Source organism: Thalassophryne amazonica, chromosome 9 (genome assembly GCF_902500255.1).
Source record: "Thalassophryne amazonica chromosome 9, fThaAma1.1, whole genome shotgun sequence".
NCBI lineage: Eukaryota > Metazoa > Chordata > Actinopteri > Batrachoidiformes > Batrachoididae > Thalassophryne > Thalassophryne amazonica.
The window spans coordinates 31,008,075-31,029,552 of record NC_047111.1 but is presented as its reverse complement, the minus strand read 5'-3'; positions in this window follow the sequence as shown (position 1 = coordinate 31,029,552).

Here is a 21,478-nt window from a genome sequence, read left to right as displayed (position 1 = left end):
CTGCAAAATCCAGGTAGAAATGTAAAAGGGAAGAAACTTAAATACACACATCACATTTTATTTTATGTTGTTATAAATAAGTCACTATAAATGAATGTTCCACTCTGGCAAAAAAAAAAACAGTTCAAGGTCATCATTAAAAGTCCAAAATTACAATGACATTCATGCCGGTGATGAGCTTATGTGAGCTTCCAACCACAACTGTATGTAATTAATTTGTTTCCTCAAAAAAAATCTGTGCTATCAAGCTTGCAACCCCGCCCAGCTCACATCATGTGGATAACACTGTGTGTGCAACAGTGCTTTAGTGTGAGGTGTGTTATAGCTGTTACAGTCATACAGTTGTGAGTCATTAATAGGGCAGCGCAGTTTTGTTTGAACCCCTGCGTGGTATCACAGGATTTAACCGCATCTGGGAACAGCGCGGCAGTAACATGGCAGAGAGCTCCCCGGTGCGGAGTGTAGGGGTTTCAGCACAAAACCATTCAGCCCGGCTCGGTAAACTTAAAAGCATACTTGCCATCACCTCGCAGTCATGCTGGTTTAAAAGGGTTTTGGCTGAAGCCCCCGTCCTCCAAATGGTTTGTGCTGACACTCCCACACTCCACATGGGGATTAGTCTCTCCGTACAAAGAGCATGACTTCTAACGGAAAAATGGAGTGTTTTGTTTTGGGATCAATCAATCAATCAATTTTATTTACACTCAACAAAAATATAAACGCAACACTTTTGTTTTTGCTCCCATTTTGTATGAGATGAACTCAAAGATCTAAAACTTTTTCCACATACACAATATCACCATTTCCCTCAAATATTGTTCACAACCAGTCTAAATCTGTGATAGTGAGCACTTCTCCTTTGCTGAGATAATCCATCCCACCTCACAGGTGTGCCATACCAAGATGCTGATTAGACACCATGATTAGTGCACAGGTGTGCCTTAGACTGTCCACAATAAAGGCCACTCTGAAAGGTGCAGTTTTATCACACAGCACAATGCCATAGATGTCACAAGATTTGAGGGAGCGTGCAATTGGCATGCTGACAGCAGGAATGTCAACCAGAGCTGTTGCTCGTGTATTGAATGTTCATTTCTCTACCATAAGCCGTCTCCAAAGGCGTTCAGAGAATTTGGCAGTACATCCAACCAGCCTCACAACCGCAGACCACGGGTAACCACACCAGCCCAGGACCTCCACATCCACCATGTTCACCTCCAAGATCATCTGAGACCAGCCACTCGGACAGCTGCTGAAACCATCGGTTTGCATAACCAAAGAATTTCTGCACAAACCTGTCAGAAACTGTCTCAGGGAAGCTCATCTGCATGCTCGTCGTCCTCATCGGGGTCTCGACCTGACTCCAGTTCATCGCCATAACCGACTTGAGTGGGTAAATGCATCCACATTCACTGGCGGTTTGGCACGTTGGAGAGGTGTTCTCTTCACAGATGATGCCAAGGAGATGTGTTGCACTGCATGAGGCAAATGGTGGTCACACCAGATACTGACTGGTATCCCCCCTCAATAAACAAAACTGCACCTTTCAGAGTGGCCTTTTATTGTGGACAGTCTAAGGCACACCTGTGCACTAATCATGGTGTCTAATCAGCATCTTGATATGGCATACCTGTGAGGTGGGATGGATTATCTCAGCAAAGGAGAAGTGCTCACTATCACAGATTTAGACTGGTTTGTGAACAATATTTGAGGGAAATGGTGATATGTGTATGTGGAAAAAGTTTTAGCTCTTTGAGTTCATCTCATACAAAATAGGAGCAAAACCAAAAGGTGTTGCATTATATTTTTGTTGAGTATATATAGCGCCAAATCACAACCAAACAGTTGCCCCAAGGCGCTTTATATTGTAAGGCAAGGCCATACAATAATTACGTAAAAACCCCAACGGTCAAAAAGACTCCCTTTTAACAGGAAGAAACCTCCAGCAGACCAGGCTCAGGGAGGGGCAGTCTTCTGCTGGGAGTGTGGTTGGAGCTGAGGGAGAGAACCATGGAAAAAGACATGCTGTGGAGGGGAGCAGAGATCAATCCTAATGATTAAATGCAGAGTGGTGCATACAGAGCAAAAACAGAAAGAAACACTCAGTGCATCATGGGAACCCCCCAGCAGTCTAAGTCTATAGCAGCATAACTAAGGGATGGTTCAGGTCACCTGAATCCAGCACCCTAACTATAAGCTTTAGCAAAAGGAAAGTTTTAAAGCATAATCTTAAAAGTAGAGAGAGTGTCTGTCTCCCTGATCTGAATGGGAGCTGTTTCCACAGGAGAGGAGCCTGAAAGCTGAAGGCTCTGCTCCCATTCTAACGCTTACAAACCTAGGAACTACAAGTAAGCTGCAGTCTGAGAGCGAAGCGCTCTATTGGGTGATATGGTACTATGAGTCCCTAAGATAAGATGGGACCTGATTATTCAAAACCTTATAAGTAAGAAGAAGAATTTTAAATTCTATTCTAGAATGAACAGGAAGCCAATGAAGAGAGGCCAATATGGTGAGATATGCTCTCTCCTTCTAGTACCCCTTAGTACTCTAGCTGCAGCATTTTGAATTACTGAAGGCTTTTCAGGGAACTTTAGGACAACCTGATAATAATGAATTACAATAGTCCAGCCTAGAGGAAATAATGCATGAATTAGTTTTTCAGCATCACTCTGAGACAAGACCTTTCTAATTTAAAGCAGTCCCTACATATTTGTTTAATATGCGCTTTGAATGACAATATCCTGATCAAAAATGACTCCAAGATTTCTCACAGTATTACTAGAGGTCAGGGTAATGCCATCCAGAGTAAGGATCTGGTTAGACACCATGTTTCTAAGATTTGTGGGGCCAAGTACAATAACTTCAGTTTTATCTGAGTTAAAAAGCAGGAAATTAGAGGTCATCCATGTCTTTATGTCTGTAAGACAATCCTGCAGTTTAGCTAGTTGGATGTGTGTCCTCTGGCTTCATAGGATAGATAAAGCTAGGTATCATCTGCGTAACAATGAAAATTTAAGCAATGCCGTCTAATAATACTGCCTAAGGGAGCATGTATAAAGTGAATAAAATTGGTCCTCGCACAGAACCTTGTGGAACTCCATAAGTAACCTTAGTCTTGTGAAGAAGATTCCCCATTTATGTGAACAAATTGGAATCTATTAGATAAATATGATTCAAACCACCGCAGCGCAGTGCCTTTAATACCTATGGCATGCTCTAATCTCTGTAATAAAATTTTATGGTCAACAGTATCAAAAGCAGCACTGAGGTCTAACAGAACAAGCACAGAGATGAGTCCACTGTCTGAGGCCATAAGAAGATCATTTGTAACCTTCACTAATGCTGTGTTCTGTACTATGATGAATTCTAAAACCTGACTGAAACTCTTCAAATAGGACCATTCCTCTGCAGATGATCAGTTAGCTGTTTTACAACTACCCTTTCAAGAATTTTGAGAGAAAAGGAAGGTTGGAGATTGGCCTATAATTAGCTAAGATAGCTGGGTCAAGTGATGGCTTTTTAGTAATGGTTTAATTACCTGCCCACCTTAAAGCCTGTGGTACATAGCCAACTAATAAAGATAGATTGATCATATTTAAGATCGAAGCATTAAATAATGGTAGGGCTTCCTTGAGCAGCCTGGTAGGAATGGGTCTAATAGACATGTTGATGGTTTGGAATGAAGTAACTAATGAAAATAACTCAGACAGAACAATCTGAGAGAAAGAGTCTAACCAAATACGGCATCACTGAAAGCAGCCAAAGATAACGATATGTCTTTGGGATGGTTATGAGTAATTTTTTCTCTAATAGTTTAAATTTTTATTAGCAAGAAAGTCATGAAGTCATTACTAGTTAAAGTTAAAGGGAATACTCGGCTCAATAGAGCTCTGACCTCTTTGTCAGCCTGGCTACAGTGCTGAAAAGAAACCTGGGGTTGTTCTTATTTTCTTCAATTAGTGATGAGTAGCAAGATGTCCTAGCTTTACGGAGGGCTTTTTTATAGAGCAACAGACTCTTTTTCCAGGCTAGTGAAGATCTTCTAAATTAGTGAGACGCCATTTCCTCTCCAACTTACGGGTTATCTGCTTTAAGCTGCGAGTTTGTGAGTTATACCACGGAGTCAGGCACTTCTGAGTTAAAGCTCTCTTTTCAGAGGAGCTACAGCATCCAAGTTGTCTTCAATGAGGATGTAAAACTATTGACGAGATACTCTATCTCACTTACAGAGGTTAGGTCGCTACTCTGCACGTGGTCGGTATATGGCATTAGAGAACAGAAAGAAGGAATCATATCCTTAAACCTAGTTACAGCGCTTTCTGAAAGACTTCTAGTGTAATGAAACTTATTCCCCACTGCTGGGTAGTCCATCAGAGTAAATGTAAATGTTATTAAGAAATGATCAGACAGAAGGGAGTTATCAGGGCATACTTTTAAGTCTTCAATTTCCATACCATAAGTCAGAACAAGATCTAAGATATGATTAAAGTGGTGGGTGGACTCATTTACATTTTGAGCAAAGCCAACTGAGTCTAATAATAGATTAAATGCAGTGTTGAGGCTGTCATTCTCAGCATCTGTGTGGATGTTAAAATCCCCACTATAATTATCTTATCTGAGCTAAGCACTAAGTCAGACAAAAGGTCTGAAAATTCACAGAGAAACTCACAGTAACGACCAGGTGGACGATAGATAATAACAAATAAAACTGGTTTTTGGGACTTCCAATTTGGATGGACAAGACTAAGAGTCAAGCTTTCAAATGAATTAAAGCTCTGTCTGGGTTTTTGATTAATTAATAAGCTGGAATGGAAGATTGCTGCTAATCCTCCGCCTCGGCCCGTGCTACGAGCATTCTGGCAGTTAGTGTGACTCGGGGGAGTTGACTCATTTAAACTAACATATTCATCCTGCTGTAACCAGGTTTCTGTAAGGCAGAATAAATCAATATGTTGATCAATTATTATATCATTTACTAACAGGGACTTAGAAAAGAGAGACCTAATATTTAATAGACCACATTAATTGTTTTAGTCTGTGGTGCAGTTGAAGGTGCTATATTATTTTTTCTTTTTGAATTTTTATGCTTAAATAGATTTTTGCTGGTTATTGGTGGTCTGGGAGCAGGCACCGTCTCTACGGGGATGGGGTAATGAGGGGATGGCAGGGGGAGAGAAGCTGCAGAGAGGTGTGTAAGACTACAACTCTGCTTCCTGGTCCCAACCCTGGATAGTCACGGTTTGGAGGATTTAAGAAAATTGGCCAGATTTCTAGAAATGAGAGCTGCTCCATCCAAAGTGGGATGGATGCCGTCTCTCCTAACAAGACCAGGTTTTCCCCAGAAGCTTTGCCAATTATCTATGAAGCCCACCTCATTTTTTGGACACCACTCAGACAGCCAGCAATTCAAGGAGAACATGCGGCTAAACATGTCACTCCCGGTCCGATTGGGGAGGGGCCCAGAGAAAACTACAGAGTCCGACATTGTTTTTGCAAAGTTACACACCGATTCAATGTTAATTTTAGTGACCTCCGATTGGCATAACCGGGTGTCATTACTGCCGACGTGAATTACAATCTTACCAAATTTACGCTTAGCCTTAGCCAGCAGTTTCAAATTTCCTTCAATGTCGCCTGCTCTGGCCCCCGGAAGACAATTGACTATGGTTGCTGGTGTCGCTAACTTCACATTTCTCAAAACAGAGTCGCCAATAACCAGAGTTTGATCCTCGGCGGGTGTGTCGTCGAGTGGGGAAAAACGGTGAGAAATGTGAACGGGTTGGCGGTGTACACGGGGCTTCTGTTTAGGGCTACGCTTCCTCCTCACAGTCACCCAGTCGGCCTGCTTTCCCGGCTGCTCGGGATCTGCCAGAGGGAAACTAACGGCGGCTAAGCTATCTTGGTCCGCACCGACTACAGGGGCTTGGCTAGCTATAGGATTTTCCACGGTGCGGAGCCGAGTCTCCAATTCGCCCAGCCTGGCCTCCAAAGCTACAAATAAGCTACACTTATTACAAGTACCATTACTGCTAAAGGAGGCCGAGGAATAACGAAACATTTCACACCCAGAGCAGAAAAGTGCGGGAGAGAGACAGAGAAGCCGCCATGCTAAACCAGCTAAGAGCTAGTAGCTGCGCTAAGCTAGCAGATTCCTAAAAACACACAAAGTGAATAATGTGTAAATAATTAGAGGTGATTCAGCAGAGGGAGTGCTTTAGTTAAGGCACGTGAAGATACACTGTGAAACAAATCGTTATCTAGGTAACTAGATCAATCTAACTGCGCAGATAAACAGCTAACAGCTACAGCAAAACACGCTGTGCTCGGAACAGGAAGTGATACAATACCGCAGTGAGAGCCAACCACCAGTAGAGGCAAGCAAGAGCTATGTCCGAGATGCAATCACCGAAACAGTCGGGAAAAGTGGAGTCCACTTTCCACCGCGTCATTCACTTTTTCCTTGCAATTTTCACTTTGTTTGCATGCAATTTGCCCAAAAACTTAGAAAAAGTGCCATGTTTTTTAATGGGGACAGACGAGGGCTGTCCCCCGAATGTAGAAAAATTTTGTCATATTTTACCCCTTTAATAGCACCTGCCCTGAAACAAGACACTGCGCTGGCAAATATGTGGATGGCTCAGTGTTTAGCACTTGTACCTCACAGAAAGAACATCTGATGTTTGATTCCACTCATGCCCAGGTCTCCTGAGTGAGTTGCATATTCTCCCCGTGTCTGTGTGGGTTTCCTCCAAGCACTCCAGTTTCCTTCTACCATCAAAAACACGCTCCTCTCTCTTCTATCCTCGACCAAGGCAGCATGTCTACATCTGGAGTTGGTCCCTGGGGGCCTGGACTGTGCCTGCTCCCTCTCTGCGCCTGATTAGGATGGGTTCAATGCAGAGGACACATGACGTATGTGCAATGACAATAAAGGCCTTTTTTCTGGATTTTTGGGACATTAACTGCAGATTTGTTTGTGAGACACACATTGTGCCTTCACACACTCTGACAGCCTGTTTAGTTTTCCCTTTGGGTACCCGTAGTGCTGACGCGCTCTTGTTTGACAAATGCCACACACTAATTGCAAACTGACAAATACATAAACAAAACACAAGGAGATGGGTACAAAAAGTTCAAACAATCTATGCAGTCACATATTTCATCAGCACAAACACAGGGTGGGAGCACTGTTCCCAACAAACAGTGGGTGGTCGGGAAGAAGCATCCTAAACAGAGATGCTGTGTTTTTGTTGTTGCTGTTGTGATGGATGGAGCAACACACACCAAAAAGATAAATGCAGCGCCTGCGGTGTGTTGTGCTGTATTTGTTCAAGACTGCAGGTTAGATTTATTAAAGATCTGATCAAGTCTTTCCAACAATTCATAAACTCTGGAATGTAAACATCCCTATGTCCAGTTTTTGAAAGTCTGTTTCCTCTGTATGGCTGAGCATCTGTGGACCACGTACCTACTGGTGGTGATCATACTGTAAATGCTGGCTGAAGATTCAAGATCCACTTTTATTGATTTTTAATAAAATTCAGGAATGCTGAAAGTCAGAGTTGAGGGTGCTTAATAAAGAAAGTATGCATGCATTCAGTAATTTCCCTTTTATGGTACTTGTATAATGTCCATGTGTTGTATATCAAAATGTTCAGCACAATCTCAGCTTTGTGAATGTGAGACATACAGTACTGTGCAAAAGTTTTAGCCATATTTAACGCACCCTTAGAAGCATTAGAAATGATGAAAAGCTCATAATATTCATAAATAAATGAAATGTCTGATGAATTTCAACTTAATGATAATCATATGAGACCTTGGTTCTATTTACATGGCATTTTCTGGTATATTAGTCACACCAGAATATAAGTAGCAGTACTTCAAAACTATTTTAAGGATGGCATGACTTAAAGTATGAGTAATTGTTTTACAATTATTGTACTATTGCATGACCATTTGCAACAGTGTTTGAGGGTATTCGACTGGCCAGTCACTTACAAAGAAAGTTGTTTGTTATTATTATATTATGGATTGGCATGGTGATTAGGTGGTTGTTGTGGAATTTCTCATGAGTCAGGCATGCGCTATAAGAAAGCCGGAGGAAGGATCACAGAATTCAGATTGTACAGTAGTGTTCAGAATAATAGTAGTGCTATGTGACTAAAAAGATTAATCCAGGTTTTGAGTATATTTCTTACTGTTACATGGGAAACAAGGTACCAGTAGATTCAGTAGATTCTCACAAATTCAAAAAGACCAAGCATTCATGATATGCACACTCTTAAGGCTATGAAATTGGGCTATTAGTAAAAAAAAGTAGAAAAGGGGGTGTTCACAATAATAGTAGTGTGGCATTTAGTCAGTGATTTTGTCAGTTCTGTGGAACAAACAGGTGTGAATCAGGTGTCCCCTATTTAAGGATGAAGCCAGCACCTGTTGAACATGCTTTTCTCTTTGAAAGCCTGAGGAAAATGGGACATTCAAGACATTGTTCAGAAGAACAGCGTAGTTTGATTAAAAAGTTGATTGGTGAGGGGAAAACTTATACGCAGGTGCAAAAAATTATAGGCTGTTCATCTACAATGATCTCCAATGCTTTAAAATGGACAAAAAAAAAAAAAAAAAAAACAGAGATGTGTAGAAGAAAACGGAATACAACCATCAAAATGGATAGAAGAATAACCAGAATGGCAAAGGCTCCCCATTGATCAGCTCCAGGATGATCAAAGACAGTCTGGAGTTACCTGTAAGTGCTGTGACAGTTAGAAGACGCCTGTGTGAAGCTAATTTATTTGCAAGAATCCCCGCAAAGTCCCTCTGTTAAATAAAAGACGTGCGGACGATGTTACAATTTGCCAAAGAACACGTCAACTGGCCTAAACACAAATGGCGGAATATTTTGTGGACTGATGAGAGTAAAACTGTTCTTTTTGGATCCAAGGGCTGTAGACAGTTTGTGAGACGACCCCCAAACTCTGAATTAAAGCCACAGTTCACAGTGAAGACAGTGACAAACAACGCAGGCTGTTAACATCGGCAATCGACAAGCTGCTCATAAGCCGACCATGGGGCCTAAGAAGGTTCTGACAGCAGAGGAAGGTGACGATATTAAAAAATCTCTGGACTTTCTATCAGAGGAGATTTCTGTTGTGAAGCAGCAACAGAAATCAATCATGGATCTGGTGGAGGAGGTGAAGGCATTACGGCTCCAGAATGCCGAGAAAGACCGGCATCTGGTGCAGCTGGAAAATAGAGTGGCTGAATTGGAGCAGTACACCAGAATTAACGACGTCATCATCACAGGTCTTCACATCAAACCACGGTCCTACGCACGGGCGGTAACAGATGAGAGCGGAGGGGAGCCCAGTGAACAGGAGGTCAGCTCTGTGGAAAAACAGGTTGCTGATTTCCTCCTATCTAAAGGTATAGAAATGGATTTAAATAACATTGAAGCGTGCCACCCTCTGCCCCGGAGAAATGACGGTGATAAACGAACCGTCATCATGAGATTCATCAACAGAAAACACAAAACAGCACTGTTAAAACAAGGAAGAAAACTGAAAGGGACAAACGTATTCATCAATGAACATCTCACCAAACGGAATGCCGACATCGCCAGGAAAGCACGCTTCTTGAAGAAACAGGGAAAAATCCAGCACACATGGACTTCAAACTGTAAAATATTCATCAAACTGAACGGATCACCAGAACAAGCAAAAGTCATGGCAATAAGGAACATCGAGGAGCTGGACAAATATGAACAATAGTGTTTCTTAAAGCGAGGATCTGGACAAATATGACCAATAAGGTATGAGGACACAAACACATCACACACCATGACACAGACCAGAGGAACCTATTCATCTACTACCTATTCCTACATCTGGAGACAAGAAGGATATAACTCAAAGGAATGCTGATCATGGAAAAGTAGAACTGAGAACATTTAAATACACAGACCCAATGTACTGGACGATATAGACCGGACATAATTTCTTCTCAAATATCATGACAGTTGTTGCTATTATACAGATGAACAGTTTATATCGATCATAAATACGGATACCAATTATCAATAATCCATTTCAACAGCAGAAGTCTATATGCAAACTTTAACAACATTAAAGAATATTAAGTCAGTTTAAAAAATATTTTAACATAATTGCTATATCAGAAACATGGATCACATGAAGATAAAGGAATGGATTTTGAAACGGATGATATGAATTTAATTGTGTAACAGAAAAAATAAGAGTGGAGGAGGATGGCTGTGTATGTGGATAAGAACATGGATTATAAAATAGTAGACAATATGACAACTGTGATTGATAACTTATTAGAATGTATCACTATTGAATATGTGAAGAAAAAAGCAAAAATTATTAGTCAGCTGTATATATAGAGCACAGGATCTAGTATTGAAACATTCACTGACTGTATGGGGAAAAATGTTCTCAAAAACTAATCAAAAAACTGTGTTCATTTGTGGTGACTTAAATATTGATCTGCTCAATCCAAATAAGCTAAATAACAGATGAATTTATCAGTATAATGTACAGTATGAGTTTATATCCAAAAATCACCAGGCCAAGCAGAATTACATCCCATAGTGCCACCTTAATTGATAATATATTCAGCAATGATATTGAGAATAACACTGTGAGTGGATTATTAATCAATGACATTAGTGATCATCTACCAGTTTTCATCGTTTATATAGAAACCATCGGCGGAATCAGCAGCAGAGAGAAAATAAAATACAGGCGAGTGCGGACAGAGGAAAACATAACACACTAAAGGAAGGATTTACAGGAGCAAAACTGGGAAAAGGTATACAGTTGAAAGTGATGTTGATAGTGCATATGAAACTTTTTTACAAATATTTACTCATTATATGACAAAAATTGTCCAATTAAACCAAGACTACAGAAAACAAAAATCCAAGCTCGACCATGGATGCGAAAGGGTTACGAAATGCATGTAATAAGAAAAATACACTGTATAGAGAATGCATAAACTAAAGACTAAAGAGGCAGAAAATAGATATAAGAAATACAAAAATAGATTAACTAATTATTATACGGGTATGTAGGAAGGAATATTATAGTAACATATTATATAATAACAAAACAATATTAAAGGAATATGGGATATATTAAATAGCATTATCAAAAATGGTAATACAACAGAGTTACCCTCAGTATTTCATTGATAATAATGTCAATAAGGAAAATAAGGATGCGGTAGTCAACGGTTTTAATAATTTTTTTTGTAAATATTGGACCAAGCTTGGCAGAAAAAATTCCCGATTCCTAACCTGAGGATGGGATAATAATCTCATAGAAAGAAATCCCTGTTCAATGTCCTCACAGCAGTGGATGGAAAGAAATTATAGACATTGTGAATAATTGTAAATATAAACATCTACCGATTTAAATGAAATTGATATGGTGGTGGTAAAAACAGGTCATTGAATGGATTGTAGAACCATTAACATACATCCTGTAACTTATCATTCAACCGGTAATTTCCCAATCAAATGAAAATAGCTAAGGTTGTGCCGCTGTATAGACTGGGGATAGACACCACTTCACAAATTATAGACCTGTTTCTTTGCTTCCACAATTTTCCAAATTATTAGAAAAGGTATTCAATAATAGATTAGACAAATTCATAAATAAACATAAATTACTTACTGATAGTCAATATGGATCAGAGCACATAGTTCAACATCACTTGCCATTAATAGAATCAGTTGAGGAGATTACAAAACGCCATAGACCACAATTACATTCAGTTGGAATATTATAGACCTTAAAAAGGCTTTGATACAATTAATCATGACATATTAATCAATAAACTTGAACAGGTATGGGATTAGGGGGTGGGTGTTGCACTGGGTGAGAAGCTACTTAAGTAACAGAAAACAGTTTGTGAAGTTGGGGGAATATACCTCATCATGCTTGGACAATGCTTGTGGCGTCCCACAGGGGTCAGTATTGGGTCCAAAACTGTTCTAATTTATATAAATGATATTGTCAATGTTTCCAAAATATTAAAAATTAGTATTATTTGCAGATGACACAAGCATTTTTTGTTTCAGTGGGGGATTTGCAGGAGTTACTGAGGAGGATCAGTATAGAATGGGAAAATTGAAAATATGGTTTGACAGAAACAATTATCATTAAACTTAAGTAAAACAAAATACATGTTATTTGGCTATTGTAATACAGACATACAGGTCAGTTACAAGTCGAGGGGGTAGATATTGAAAGGGTACATGAAAATAAGTTTCTGGGGGTGATAATAGATGATAAGATAAACTGGAAGACTCATATAAACATATACAAAGTAAACTGTCAAGAAGCATTTCAGTTCTAAACAAAGCGAAACATATTCTGGACCACAACTCACTTCCGCATTCTTTACTGCTCACGGGTTTTACCATATTACAGTACTGTGCAGAGGTATGGGGTAATACTTATAAAGGTACAACACAATCACTATCAGTAATGCCGAAAAGAGCTATAAGAATTATTCATAATACTGGCTATAGAGATCATACAAATCCCACTATTTTTACAATCCAAATTCTTAAAATTCACAGACTTGGTTCATTTTCAACAGTACAAATTGTGTATAAAGCAATAAACAATTTACTTCCAGCAAATATAAAAATATGTTTTTACAGATCATGGGATTACAGTCTGAGGGGGAAATTTAATTTAAAGCATCAGTGGGCACGAACAACATTAAAAGGTTTCTGTATTTCTGTCTGTGGGGTGAGGATGTGGAACAGATTGGGAGTGGGGCTCAAGCATGTCCAAGCATGAACCAGTTCAAACAGCGGTACAAAAATAATGTTTTTTTCTGGTATAGGGAGGAGGGAAAGGGTAATGAGGGGTAGGGTGTTTTTGTTTTTTGCTTCGGCTTGTAAATATATAGTATTTTGTATGTAAGTAGGTATGTGTAGGTGTATATTTATGTTTTGTGTATATATATTGTATATATGTATAGTGTATATATGTGTATGTATATGTGTATGTATGTTGATGTGTGTATGTATATATGTAGTGTATATATATGTATATATATATATATATAATATTGATATCGGTTTAGGTGTGTAGGAATCTATGTGTATATGTGCAAAGGGTATTACTGGTGTTGGGGAAGAAGGGGTAGGGATAAATAAGCTGATGCTTCACCCTACCCCTTTTCGGACATGTTGGGTACACAGTAGGAACTTTTTTGTTGTTGTCTTTACTGATCTATCTTGTAATTGTTGTTGTATCAAATGTTCGAAATAAACAGTTTTCATTCATTCATTCATTCATTCAAGCATGGTGGTGCAAGCATCATGATATGGGCATGTTTCTCCTACTATGGTGTTGGGCCTATATGGGTGATTCTTAGACTTCGGGCACTTATTATGTCCTTTGATCATATTGTATGAAAAACAGAAAAAAGGGGAAATTTCACACTTTTATAGTTATCTTACAATGAAAGTGTGTTAAGAAATTTGTTCTAGTAGTCTATGATGACTTTTTCACCTTTTTTCAGCATCATTATATGCAATATTGCCGTTTTGTGCTGTCCCACACCCAGACTTTTGATCTTCATTGATAAAAATGAATGGTAATGAAACGTTTTTTCTAATGTTTTAAATATCTCTGAATAAAATTTCAGTAAAATAATCAAAACATAATTGGGGTATTCAGTGTCATACAACTGTTGTGATTTTTTTTTAAACAAAATGTAGTTGTCCCACACTATTGCCATAATTTCCACCACAACACTGTAATGTCCCTTTAAACAGTTTGTATGAAAGATTGTTTGGGTAGTTTCTATGGAGATAAACAGTGACATCAGAGCACATGTATATAGCGCCAAATCACAACAAACAGTTGCCCCAAGGCACTTTATATTGTAAGGCAATGGTGTGGTGGAAATTACATTTACAAGGCCAATAATCAATCAATCAATCAATCAATCAATTTTATTTATATAGCGCCAAATCACAACAAACAGTTGCCCCAAGGCGCTTTATATTGTAAGGCAAGGCCATACAATAATTACGTAAAAACCCCAACGGTCAAAACGACCCCCTGTGAGCAAGCACTTGGCGACAGTGGGAAGGAAAAACTCCCTTTTAACAGGAAGAAACCTCCAGCAGAACCAAGCTCAGGGAGGGGCAGTCTTCTGCTAGGACTGGTTGGGGCTGAGGGAGAGAACCAGGAAAAAGACATGCTGTGGAGGGGAGCAGAGATCAATCACTAATGATTAAATGCAGAGTGGTGCATACAGAGCAAAAAGAGAAAGAAACACTCAGTGCAATAGTGCCCGTAGTTAAAGAATCACCCATATATCGCATACCAGGTATCATGGATCAGTTTGAATATGTCAAAATACTTGAAGAGGTCATGTTGCCTTATGCTGAAGAGGACATGCCCTTGAAATGGGTGTTTCAACAAGACAATGACCCCAAGCACACTAGTAAACGAGCAACATCTTGGTTCCAAACCAACAAAATTTATGCCTCGCAGATGTGAAGAAATCATGAAAAACTGTGGTTATACAACTAAATACTGGTTTAGTGATTCACAGGATTGCTAAAAAAGCAGTTTGAACATAATAGTTTTGAGTTTGTAGCATCAACAGCAGATGCTACTATTATTGTGAACACCCCCTTTTCTACTTTTTTTTTTTACTAATAGCCCAATTTCATAGCCTTAAGAGTGTGCATATCATGAATGCTTGGTCTTGTTGGATTTGTGAGAATCTACTGAATCTACTGGTACCTTGTTTCCCATGCAACAATAACAAATATACTCAAAACCTGGATTAATCTTTTTAGTCACATAGTACTACTATTATTCTGAACACTACTGTACAATGCAGAGAGAGATTTCATTATAATTGAAGCAGAAAACAGGTGCACATGGAGAAACTCTTGGGGCTACCACATGCAGTGTAACCCCTCAGCCTTCTGACTTCCACACCCAGATCAGAGACCCGTGTTAAGGCCCTCTCCAAAAATGTAAACATAATTCATGGCCTTTGGTTAGTCTGGTGTTTAGTCGTGAAGTAGGAACAATGTGTTCTATCAACAAGACAAGCAAGATGACCTTGGCCCAGTTACACTGCTCCTTCAGACATAAGTAAAACAGTGGTTAGCGCTGATGCCTCATAGCAAGACGTTCATTGGATTGTTTCCTGCCCCTTCTGTGTGGAGTCTGCATGTTCTCCCCATGTCTGTGTGGTTTCTCTCCAGGTGCTCTGGCTTCCTCCCACATCCAAAGACATGCAGGTTAGTTGGATATGAACCTTTAAACTGACCACAGGAATGTGTGTGGGTGTAAATGTGTTTGTTTGTTTGCATGGCCCTGCGACACACTGGCATCCTGTCCACAGTGTACCCCGCCTCACACCCCATGACTGCTGGGATAGTCTCCAGCTCCCTGCGACCCTTAATTGGACTAAGCGGTTGAAGATGAGTGATTGAGTGAGCTCACATATTCACTTCTGCTGGAACTGATTTTGTGTTGACATGCTAATAAAAGAGGGGGTGGGGTATGGGCATCAACCACTACTTTCAATTTATTTCATTTATATAGTGCCAAATCACAACAAAGATGCCTCAAGGTGCTTCACAGAAGTGAGGTCTAACCTTACTTTACTTTGATATAACTCCGGGATTGTCAGGCTTACTGGAATGCAGGATTCAGATGTCAATAAAACAGGGTTTAATTAGAGTTCAGGCAGGATTTGGTACACGGGTAGGCAAAAAACAGGACAAAAATGCTCAGAAGAAAAAGTGCTCAAAAGTGGCTCAAGGCTCAACAATCTCGCAACCAGACAGGGTGAAAGGTGTGACTTAAATAGAGGGAGTGATTAGCAGGAAGTGCAGGACAGATGTGTGTGTGTGTGTGTGTGTGTGTGTGTGTGTGTGTGTGTGTGTGTGTGTGTGTGTGTGTGTGTGTGTGTGTGTGTGTGTGTGTGTGTGTGTGTGTGTGTGTGTGTGTGTGTGTGTGTGTGTGTGTGTGTAAAGATCTGGAAAGGGGTGTGGCAAGCAGGAGAGAGGATTACAGGGAAACACCTATCACCAAGCAGAAGACAGCAGACAAGAACGTCACTCCACCAAAACCCCAAGCAAATATGACAGTGACACATATTTATACTCAACAAAAATATAAACGCAACACTTTTGGTTTTGCTCCCATTTTGTATGAGATGAACTCAAAGATCTAAAACTTTTTCCACATACACAATATCACCATTTCCCTCAAATATTGTTCACAAACCAGTCTAAATCTGTGATAGTGAGCACTTCTCCTTTGCTGAGATAATCCATCCCACCTCACAGGTGTGCCATACCAAGATGCTGATTAGACACCATGATTAGTGCACAGGTGTGCCTTAGACTGTCCACAATAAAAGGCCACTCTGAAAGGTGCAGTTTTATCACACAGCACAATGCCACAGATGTCGCAAGATTTGAGGGAGCGTGCAATTGGCATGCTGACAGCAAGAATGTCAACCAGAGCTGTTGCTCGTGTATTGAATGTTCATTTCTCTACCATAAGCCGTCTCCAAAGGCGTTTCAGAGAATTTGGCAGTACATCCAACCAGCCTCACAACCGCAGACCACGTGTAACCACACCAGCCCAGGACCTCCACATCCAGCATGTTCACATCCAAGATCGTCTGAGACCAGCCACTCGGACAGCTGCTGAAACAATTGGTTTGCATAACCAAAGAATTTCTGCACAAACTGTCAGAAACCATCTCAGGGAAGCTCATCTGCATGCTCGTCGTCCTCATGGGGGTCTCGACCTGACTCCAGTTCGTCGTCGTAACCGACTTGTGTGGGCAAATGCTCACATTCGCTGGCGTTTGGCACGTTGGAGAGGGTGTTCTCTTCAACTCTATGCGAAGGAGATGTGGTTGCAGTGCATGAGGCAAATGGTGGTCACACCAGATACTGACTGGTACCCCCCCCCCCCCCAATAAAACAAAACTGCACCTTTCCGAGTGGCCTTTTATTGTGGGCAGTCTAAGGCACACCTGTGCACTAATCATGGTGTCTAATCAGCATCTTGATATGGCACACCTGTGAGGTGGGATGGATTATCTCAGCAAAGGAGAAGTGCTCACTATCACAGATTTAGACTGGTTTGTGAACAATATTTGAGGGAAATGGTGATATTGTGTATGTGGAAAAAGTTTTAGATCTTTGAGTTCATCTCATACAAAATGGGAGCAAAACCAAAAGTAGAACTGAGAAGACATGACCGCCATCCACAAACTGGGCTGGTGGCGGGGGCTTGGCCAGAGGGCAAAGAGGGCTGGACCTGGCTGGCTTAACCTGGCTGGCTTAACCCAGCTGCTATGGAAGAACAGATGCAGACAAGAGACTGAGGCAGCCGCAAATGAACCGCCACTGGAGTGATGACCTTGGAGACGTGAGAAGGACCCACAAGCTTGGGAGCCAGCTTGCGAACGGTCCCAGAAAGAGAAAGTTCCACATCGAGAGCCACACTCTTTGTCCCAGTGCATACGATGGGCCTGCTGAGGAGGTCTTTAGCAGGGTCCGCCGAGCCCGTTCCCAGGTCTGCCAGCAACACATGATTTGAGCCAAGGCAGATGGGACAGGTGAGTTCAAGTCTGTGGAAGGGATAAGAGAGGGATGATAGCCATGGACAACCTGAAATGGAGAGTATCATGTGGAATATGACAGCAAGGAATTGTATGTGAACTCCACCCTATCAAGTTGAGCAGCCCAATAAAAAAGGGTGCTAGAGGCTAAAATCCGTAACCCCTTTTCCAACTCTTGATTAAGCCATTCAGCCTGACTGTTGGCTTCCGGGTGGAATCCTGATGTGAGACTGGCTGTAGACCCCACCAACCTGCAAAGCTCCGCACAAAAATGAGAAATAAATTGGAAACGTCTTTGGGGAATCCATGTAGTTTAAGCATGTCCTTAAGAAGAACCTCTGCTGTCTCCTTGGCCAAGGGCAGCTTGGGTAATGACACATCTTAGAGAACCTATCGACTACTGTGAGGATTGCCGTGAATCCCTGGGAGATGGGCAGTCCGGTGACAATCCACTGCAATATGAGACCACGGATGTTTAGGGACAGATAACAGAAGCAATTCACCGGACGGTTTCTGCGTGGAACCCTTGTGGGGGGCACACACCGGGCATGCAAGGACATATTCTTTGATGACCTGAGACATCTTGGGCCACCAGAACCGCTGATGAATTAACCAGGTTGTCTTTTTAATGCTGGGATGGTTAGCAAAGGAGCTGTCATGAGCCCATTGGATTACTTCCCCTTAAGGGTTCTGGCAACTATGAGCCTATTAGCAGGACAGCCCTGATGTCTGGGATCTCCCCTAGATGCCGCTCTCACCTTATCTTCAATTCCCCAGGTGAGAACAGAGACAAAACAGCTTGTGGGCAGAACAGGTTATGGCACGGGATGGTAACTTTCTGGTTCAAATTTTCATGACAAGGAGTCTGGTTTCCCGTTTTTATCACCCGGATGGTAGGATAGCGTGAAATTAAATCTGAAAAAAAATGGACCACCGGGCCTGTCAGGCATTCAGTCACTTGGTGGTGCATAAATACTCTAAGTTGTTGTGGTTGGTCAAGACAAGAAGCTGTATTTGTGCCCAAGTGTCGCCACTCCTTCAAGGCTACCTTAACAGCCAACAGTTTGTGGTCATCTATAGAGTAATCGCATTTGGTAGGTGATAACTTCTTTGAGAGGGACGCGCACGGATGCAGTTTATTGTCCGCAACACCTACTTGGGACAGGACGGCCCTCACTCCTACATCCGAGGCATCCACACCCACCACAAATCACCTCCTGAAAGGCCTCCTCATGCTCATAGGACCAGATGAATAACTGGTGAGTGGAGGTAAAGCATTCAAGGAGCAGCTACAGTATTGAAATTCCTGACAAATTTCCTATAGAAATTGGTGAAACCAAGAAAGCATTGCACCTTCTTACGACTACAAGGAGTGGCCCATTCAGACACAGCATCTACCTTAGACAAATCCATGCGAATCTCCCCCTCACCCAGCACATACCCCAGAAAGGACACTGAAGGTCTGTGAAACTCACATTTTTCCGCCTTGACATACAACTGGTTTTCTAGCAACCTACGTAGGACGGTATGGACATGCTGTTTGTGAGTTTCCTTATCGGGAAGAAAATCAAGATATCAACTAAGTACACAAAAAAACAAAAACTCTCTTAGCACATCATTCACTAAACCCTGAAACACAGCAGGTGCGCTAGTGAGCCCAAAAGGTATCACCAAATACTCATAATGGCCCGTGAGAGTGTTAAAGGCAGTTTTCCACTCATCGCAGTCCCTAATATGGATCATATGGTAAAAATTGCAGAGATCCAATTTGGTGAAAATTTTGGCCCCCTCCAGGAGTTCGAACACCGAGCCAGGGATACCTGTTCTTTACTGTGACCTCATTAAGCCCCCCGGTAATCAATACACTTAGGAGGTCAATCATGCAGTCGTAGCTATGATGGGGTGGCAAGGACTCAGGTCCCTAAGATTGGGAGCAGAGGGTGAAATGTGTGGGAATGTGGGTGCACTCACTGCACACTGTTGTGCGGGGACAGTGGGTGCTGACACCAAGGGCCCATTCACCTGCTTCGTTTCTCTTCGCTCTGATCCACTCCACCCACCCACCTACCCACTCACTCACTCACCCACCCACTCACTCGTTCACAGGCCCTGAGAGCAGAAAGGGAGAATGAGGGTGTACAGGACTTATGATTTCCACACTTTCAATAGCCCCGGGCGCTAGTGGACCCAAAGACCCTGTATGTAATAATAATGTGAAGGGGGGAGGTATACAGGGGAGTGTCATTGAAAATGTTTTATAATTAATATTCCTCACAGAAAATGAGCCAAGGCCAATGAATCTTAGTTTGAAAAAAATAATTATTTGTATCATTTTTCTAAAGCTAAAAACTGAAGATGGGTCCCACAGACCCGAAGACCTTATAAGGGTTAATTCAGATCACTTAAAAAAAGCTTAGTAAAAGTCCATCAGTAAGTTTCAGGAAAAAAAAATGTTTTTTGAAGGTTTTGCTGTCTGTGACCCCTAAGCCCTGTGGTGAGATAAGGTGGAAATGTCTCTGTTTCTTGTGCAGAGATGTACAGACATTCTTTAACACATAATGCAAGTTAACACAAAATACAGTGTGTGTCATCAGTGTCAGTGTTCAACAACATCTCAGTCAGTTTTACCTGAGTGGTAAACTGATATCTCGGCAGAGATGTGGTGTCTCCTCCAGTCTTATATGGGATGGGATGGTGATGAGATGATTTCTGACAGCTGGTAGTCCTGGCTCCTGGGTGGTGACTGTGCCCTCTGGTGCCTGAAACCCGACTACAGGCAGGGCACCCTCTGGCGTTGGCCAGCAGTACCTCCTCTTCGGGCGGCCCACATAACAGGACCCCCCCCCTCAACGGGCGCCTCCTGGCGCCCGACCCGGCTTGTCGGGGTGTTGCTGGTAGAACTCGGCCAGGAGGGCCGGGTCCAGGATGAAGCTCCTCTTCACCCAGGAGCGTTCTTCAGGTCCATAACCCTCCCAGTCCACCAGATATTGGAGACCCCGACCCCTCCGGCGAACATCCAGGAGCCTGCAGACAGTCCACGCAGGCTCGCCATCGATGATGCGGGCAGGAGGCGACGCAGGTCAGGGGGTGCAAAGGTCCGAGGTGTGGTACGGTTTGATCTTGGAGACATGAAAAACAGGATGGATCCGCAGTGAAGCCGGGAGTTTCAGCTGGAGTGATGATTTTGGTGATCCGAAATGGTCCGATATATCTGTCCATCAGCTTTTGCGACTCCGTGTTGAGAGGAATGTTCTTTGTTGACAGCCAGACCTCCTGCCCGGGCTGATATTCCGGGGCCGGGTCACGTCGGCGGTCTGCATGGCTCTTCGCCCTCGTCCGGGCTTTCAGCAGGGCAGAGCAGGCTGTACGCCACACCCGACGGCACCTCCTGAGGTGGGCCTGGACCGAGGGAACCCCGACCTCTCCCTCCACCGCCGGAAACAATGGGGGCTGGTACCCCAAACACGCCTCAAACGGGGAGAGGCTGGTTGCTGAGGAAACTTGACTGTTATGAGCATACTCGATCCAGGCCAGATGTTGACTCCAGGCTGTCGGGTGCATGGAGGTCATACACCGCAGGGCCTGTTCCAGCTCTTGATTAGCCCGCTCTGCTTGTCCATTGGTCTGTGGGTGGTACCCGGACGAAAGGCTCACAGTGGCCCCCAGTTCCCTGCAGAAACTCCTCCAGACCTGGGAGGAGAACTGAGGACCACGATCCGAGACGATGTTCATAGGGATACCATGCAGACGTATGACGTGATGGACCAGGAGGTCTGCAGTCTCCTGGGCCGTCGGGAGCTTCGGGAGGGCCACAAAG